This window comes from Halyomorpha halys, unplaced genomic scaffold (genome assembly GCF_000696795.3).
Source record: "Halyomorpha halys isolate HHAL.00 unplaced genomic scaffold, Hhal_1.1 Scaffold119.1, whole genome shotgun sequence".
Lineage (NCBI taxonomy): Eukaryota > Metazoa > Arthropoda > Insecta > Hemiptera > Pentatomidae > Halyomorpha > Halyomorpha halys.
The window spans coordinates 22,172-29,451 of NW_027106557.1; the positions used below are offsets into that span (position 1 = coordinate 22,172).

At 31.9% G+C, this 7,280-nt stretch overlaps 1 protein-coding gene across 1 annotated transcript in view; it reads right to left on the bottom strand.

Moving 5' to 3' along the window:
* Positions 1-64: 64 nt before the first annotated feature.
* LOC106678021 (uncharacterized) overlaps positions 65-7,280 on the bottom strand; it is a gene marked incomplete in the record, with an annotated part of 16,590 nt that continues 9,374 nt past the window's right edge. The window contains 3 exon segments of the mRNA XM_014416295.2: positions 65-327; positions 1,345-1,461; positions 5,869-7,249.

The window sequence follows — 7,280 nt, forward strand, 5'->3', positions numbered from 1 at the left end:
ATATTATAAATTATATTGAATTGATTTTAATATCTATAAAATAATTGATATTATATTGCTGATAGCAAAGAGAAATGAGCTATAATTATTATTTTTCCATTTTTTTATTACTTTTTTTTCTTATACGATTGACAGAGATAAGTTACTGTTCATTTGAAGCAGCAAAGCTTCTTCCAGAGCTGATTGCACCAGGACGTGCCATTGAGCCCCACATCGGAGCTGGAGGTCACACTGGAGGAGCGGGACAACAACTGAGGGTAGTCGCTTGCAATGCTCGTTCCAAGGAGTTCGTCCAGCCACTTCAAGTCCATCTTCTCTAATCGGTTCCTTAAAAGTCAAACAGACATTTGCTTCTCTCTTTGCCAACATAATCTTTATAATTATTTTAAGATTTAACAATTAATACCTAACCTAAACAATTGTATACATAAATGAAAAACAAATATGTATATTCCATTACAAAAGAATAATTACATTAATGTCCATTTGCCTGACTGACTATTAACGAAAATGCACTCCTCAATTACCGGACTAATATCTTACAGCCAATCAACGATCTTCCATTATTTATTAACTTAAAATTTATTACCGGTTGATATGGGAGAATGTATTCAGAAATTTCACCGGAAAATGAAATAGACATCTTTACAACTTCTTGGGCGCCGACCCCATTAGTCCTAAAACCTGTGTATCGTATGAAATAGAAAACATATTTAAAAAAAATAGAATATAATTAATAATCTGATATTCTGCCAAAATAAAAGGTGTTTCCGTCAGTTATTTCTCTCTGTATATAAAGCCCCACTGCATGCAAACCGTATATAGTAAAAAATAAAAATGAAAATGAAATCCATTTAATAGATTTTCTCATCTTCATTTTGGTGTAGGATCATCTAACCAGAGAGCTTACTTTATAAGCTATAAAAGAAATTAGATTTTATGTGATTTTTAGTGTTTTTGTTTTTTTAAATGTTTCCTATATTTCTTCTTCTTTTACTGGCACAAGAGGCTTATGAAGTTGCCCTTGGCCTGCTCAACGGCCGCCAACTATCTATTTCCCATATTTGCTGACACCAATTTTGTTGAACTATTTCAGATTTGAATTTAGCACCCCGAAAAATGAGATAAACCTGAGGAAGCACCCCAAAAGATAAGGTAAACTCTTAAATACAAAAGAACTCCTCAACTTTACACTCGATGCCGTTTTGAATACCACTATACACGATTAGTGACCTTTGTTTTGTATTTAAACTGTCCCCATTGATGTAAATAAAATTGAGCGAAAGTTTAGGCTAACTTTTAATAATTAGATTTAATTAAGATATATCGTGATAAAGGACTTACGGAGCTTTGGCCCTGATGACAGCAGAGAGCGCCTTGCTCAGCGGCTTCAAGGACGAGAACCTTCCCAACACGGCGCCCTTTTGGCGAACACACACGAAATATTTCACCTCTTCCAACCTGCACTCAAAAATTGAACCATATTTATAACTATTGCAATAGCGGGCAGTGTCAGTTAACACATTTACAGTAGTCACGATCGCTATTTCCTCATTCAATTTTATAAAACTTGTTGAGATAGAAGGAAATAAAAAAAGTTTATTGTTTTGTCACAGAGGACCTTAAAAGGTATATCTTACCGTTAAAAACTCTGATAAGAAATTTTTCACGAAGGTAATACTTGAGCATGTATATCAGATGCAGAAATCTCACTTGTGAATGCCTATTTTCTGACAAAATTAATTTGTTCAGCAATTGTAAATTATTTTCGGCAAGAAGTCTTGGCAGAAAAAGTGGTCTCAAACAACACTGAATTATTTTCCATTCCCACCACCATCTCATTAGGAAAGTCAGAATTCAATGCCATATGCGATTTTCTCTATCTTAATAGACTTGTAGTTTTTCTTCTCTAGTTCTTAATTTTTCTGATCGATTTTTTAATAAAAATAACATATCTAGTCAATGAGAAGATATATTCCTAATATTTTTTTACAAATGATTTATATCATTAATTTATATCATTATAGTAAAGAGTGTTAGCAACTCCTATTTTATACACAATCACTTGCAATTCGGCAATGCTTCGCTATTGCTATATTTCAAGATGTATATATATTAATTGAACACTATCCAAACTTTGATAACATTAATATATTGATGGAGTGATAAGACAATAACTATAGTAACATAAATGATAACAACTAACTTCGATGTATAATTGTTAATATTCGTCCAATTTAGCTGATTTTTTCTTATTCTTTCATACAATTTGATTATCATTGATATTGTCATATATTTACTGCATAAAATAGAAATATTTTCTATATAATAACTACCACTATGCTTTAATATTAGTACTATATATTGAAACAATTCAGACCGGCTGACTTATCAGAGTGGGGTAAAAGATTTTTTAGGAGTATTGTTTCACTCCTTCGTTTTTAGCACACCAAGAAACCCTAAAATACTAATTTTCGAAATTCAGAAAATAAAATTGTTTGTTCCAAAATTTTAACCTTTAAACCTTTGGTTTCTTTTGAAAAATTAAAAAATAAAATTAATTTCAAGAGGACTCAACCAATCTGCACCGAAGATGGCAGTCGTGTAGGGCTCAATAAACTGTATCAAAGGGCACAACTCGGGCCTAACTAAACAAATCTATAAAATACAAGATATAAAATAAAACCTTTCAAGAGTCTTTCTTTATTTCAAACTAATATTTCTCCATTACAAGGGCATTAAATATAAATTTTGTTAATATGGTTCCTTAAAAATTAGAATTTACAAAACCATTATCCTTCCCATTGCTTATGGATGTGAGGCGTGGCCTCTTACACTAAGGGATGAACAGCGTCTTAGGGTTTTTGAAAATAAAGTATTACGCAAAATATTCGGACCGAAAAAGGATGAATTAACGGGAGAATTTAGAAGATTACACAACGCTGAATTAAGGGACCTATACCCGGTAAATATAATTCAAGTTATAGCATTGCGCCATTTAAGATGGGCATGTAAGGCGTGTAATCGTGGGGCTTAGTAACGAGCGGATCCCTAAAATGATAATAAACACTGAACCAACGGGTAAACGTCCGAGAGGTAGACCAAAAAGTAGATGGGAGGATTGTGTTAAAACAGATTTAGTGGAATTGGGTTTGGAGGGACATCACTGGAAGGATGTAAGCAGAAAGCGTTTGGTGGTATCGGCATCGAACCTTCGGGTTCGTTAGGCCTTTATTATTATTATTATTCATCGCAGCAAAAAAACTTGTACGTACGACAGTTCTATCAGTCTTCAAAAAACCCTAATTAGTCAATTTTTCACATTAAATTAAAAATTAAAATTATTTATCAGTCAACAGTAAACTTTATCGCAACAAAGAAGAAAATATTTGCCTTGAATATATAAATACCTGTAGGCTAAAACATCCTACATCTTTTTTTTTTAAACATATTTTTTTCTTTTAAATGTTATTTCGTATAATAATGTTATTTATTTTTGGATTTACTATGGAAACATTGTACTAAAGGGTTACTATGGGAACATTCACATAATAAATGCATCTGACTACAGGTATTAATTGTTTCTATATTAACGCATGAAATAATCAAATAAAATACCAAATTTATTATTAATTTATTCCAGATACATTTGTATATTGATATAATTTCTTATATAAAAAAAAACGATGTAAAATTTAAGAGATAAAATATAAATATAAATTTAATATCACATTATATTAAATAAATTTGTTATAATTGTCATAAAATAGTTGGTGGTTGGATCTTAATTGAACAATTCACTGCTGGTTAAGATGACCTCTTTGGATAATTTTGTTCTGCTTATTGAAGACACTTGTAATGTCTAAATGTTTTTTGTTCCGACATTATTACAGTTATTGGATCATGATCATAATGAAATAGTTCAGTTTAATTATATTGTCTCTATTATCGTATTTAACATTTGGTGAATTTTGTAACTATTAAAAATACTTGGAATAATGTTCTCTACCAAAGCTGGAATAGACCATGGGAGCTTGATCCCCACAAATAGCTAACTTGATCTCTTCTTCCAGAGCCTGCCTGATACTGCTTCAAAATTGACTAAATGAAAATATTTTTTTCTTTTCTAATTGTCACTTGATATCTCTTTATGTTAAAAATAATTTCTGATTAATTTTTAACACTTTAAAAACTTAATCAGCTTGGTAAAATTGTACGTTTTACAAGTTCTCGCTGCCGTTGTAAATCTTCAGTTACAATGCACGGAGATCGGCGTTCTATTTAGACTGTACTGTTCCGGTCTCTTGATAAAAATTATTCTAATGTTCAAATATTTAAATTTATAACCCAAACACTAAAAATATTCATTTCTCATTCTTTCATATTACCAAATTGTTAATACAATGCATCAATGTGATATTTACAACGCCTAATAATCCTATATTTCAAAGGAATTATTTATAAATCGCAAGTAATTCTTAATTTAGATTTATTAAATAAATTTAACTTTTTAGATATAAAAAATATGCAATTTCAATTATCATTAAAATAATGATGTTTTCTCCATATTATTACTATTAATCAACTTCTTGTTACATTTTTCATGATATTCACTTTTAATTATTCAATTTCCAATATCTGTATTCCATTCATAAACCCAACGTTTCGGTAAGTTCGACCATCCTCAAGGACAATCTTAATACAATTTTAGAATCAAAATAAAAATTAAAAAACTACTTCATGCTGGCTATTCTGCCCAGGTCATTTCTGTCAGTCCTCAAATTATCCTAATTAGTCCATTGTTCACAATTAATTAAAAATTAAAATTATTTATCAGAGTAAAAAGATTTAGGATGTTTCAGCCTACACTATTTATATATTCAAGCCTAATACTTTCTTCTTTGTTGTGATAAATTTTACAATTGTTGTGATAAATTCTGTACCTCGGAGGGATACAACACTATGTCCATTTTTTTCCATATTGACTTTATTACAGAGTTAAAATCAGCTTTTCTAATATTTCTTAGAGGAATAGAGCACTATGTCCAAAACCAGTTAGAACCGGATATAGCATGTTTTAAAACAACACCAAGTCCACTTTCATTTAGAGGGATAGAAGACCATTTGGTGTTTTATCCTTCTGAAGCATGTTAATTACTACTGGACATAGTGTTGTATCCCTCCGAGGTACAGAATTTTACTCTTGACTGTGATAAATAGTTTTAATTTTTAATTTAATGTTAAAAATTGACTAATTAGGGTTTTGTGAGGAAAGTTAGAAATGACCAGGGCATAATAGCCTGCATGAAGTAGTTTTTTTTTTAAATGTTTGGTAGTAAACATATATTAAGATTGTCCTTGAGGAAGCCCAAATTGGCCGAAACGTCAGAACTTGTAAATGGAATAAAAATGTTTTGGGACTAAAATAGATAAAATTTTATTTATTAAAACAATATTAAACAGTCTCAAGAAAGTGTTAAGATTATAAATTAAAATATAACTACAATATATATATTTTCGTTTAATTACAAAGGTTTTTGTTGAAAATATTAAACTAATAAAATAAACAATCAAAAAAGTACCTCGAACCAAACAGACCATCATTGCTTATATTTAATCGAACTTTGTTTCTGGACAGGTATCGATTAGTGGATTTCGAATTTTGGTCGAAAAGTTTCCAACGCCACCACAGCTCTGGTTTACGAAGAGATTACTAGGCCAGCTGATGATTGCCTCCTTTTGGTCTCGTCAACTGATATTGCTTAGAATGTCTACTTCTGATTTTGGCAATACCCGATTTTGGAAAAAAAAAAAAACCTATGCAAGTCATATATTACAAGGTAGAGAATACACACTTTGCCGACTTACCCTTGAATGACATTGAAAACGGACTTCCACTTCTCATAGTCGGACTCTCCAGGAGGCAGGGGACTGAAGAAGGAGATGTCAGCAGTGAGATGGGTCAAAGTCCAAGTGAGGCTGGGAGTGAAGAAGCTACCAGCGTCCACCAGTTGCCCGCATCGCTCTGAATCAACTTCAACGCTCCAATGATTCACCATAAAACAACTGTCTCACCTGTCATTCTAACCAAAGAGGTGTAAACAACAATCTGAAACATCCAACTGGTCCGTAGTCAAGGAAACCAAACAGTGTATAATGGAACCAGGTAAAAAAACGTAGTGAAAAGATATAGTGCCAATTTAAAAGCTCCGGGAACAGGTTATCAATTAAAGTCTGTATGTGCTAGCTGCAACTTATCAAATTAATCGAATTTAATATGAGTACTGTGCGAATATGATATAAAAACATGTGTCTTAACTACCAAATTTCGGAAATGAAACGGTTTGAATTTCAAATCTACTATACATCTAGAAAACCTGTCAATGAAGATTTTTTTTTTATCGGGATTAATTAGAAGAAAAATGATTAGTAGCTATGTGACAGGCATTGAACCTCATCAGACCCGCCTTTCCACTCCTCAATCCCAAGTGCAAAAACGAACGATTGCGCAATATCATATGTAAGTTCGCAAGTAGTGGTCCTAGAGACATATTTTATTTTTTGGATCGGTTCTAAAAACGTTTGATATAAGTTTTTTTTTAAGTGAAAGTATTTTTAATTTGAATAATACTTACATAGCTTTGACTTTTATTTTTAAAAGAGAATTGACTTTTGTTTTTAAAGAAGAAAATTTTATTTTCTTTAATAATTATTTTGAAATACGCAACAACGTAGCAAACAGAACTTGTAGAAAGCTCTTTAAGCTTTAAAATGGTTTGATTGATTAATATGTGAAATGAAACAGTTGAGGCTCGGGTGCCGCGCTCCTACGCTGCCCAGTCGTTCAAAAAGCATTCAATTTCACAATAAAATATATCATGAGCTGATGATGCGAAAGAAACTGATATCAGCGAAATAAATTGTTCCAAAATAGTCACGATGTAGGACGTAAAGACTAAATTGCAGCAGTAACGGTATACCGTAGGGCCTGCGATCTACCGTCGACCATAATTAACAAAATTTATTAAAACTGTCATATATTCCTCCTGAATGAGCTCAAATAAATTCACTTTTAAACTTCCTTTCAGCGTAAATTATTTCAGAGATGTACAGAAATAAACAGCTTATTGAGACAAGGCGTCGCTTTGAGTCCCTTCGGTGCATGGTCAGCAGGTTGTCTCTGCCTGATTAGGAGGTTGTCCTTGCTTGGTCAGGAAGATGTCTCTGCTTGGTCAGCAGGATGTCTCTGCTTGATTAGGAGGTTGTCCTTGCTTGGTCAG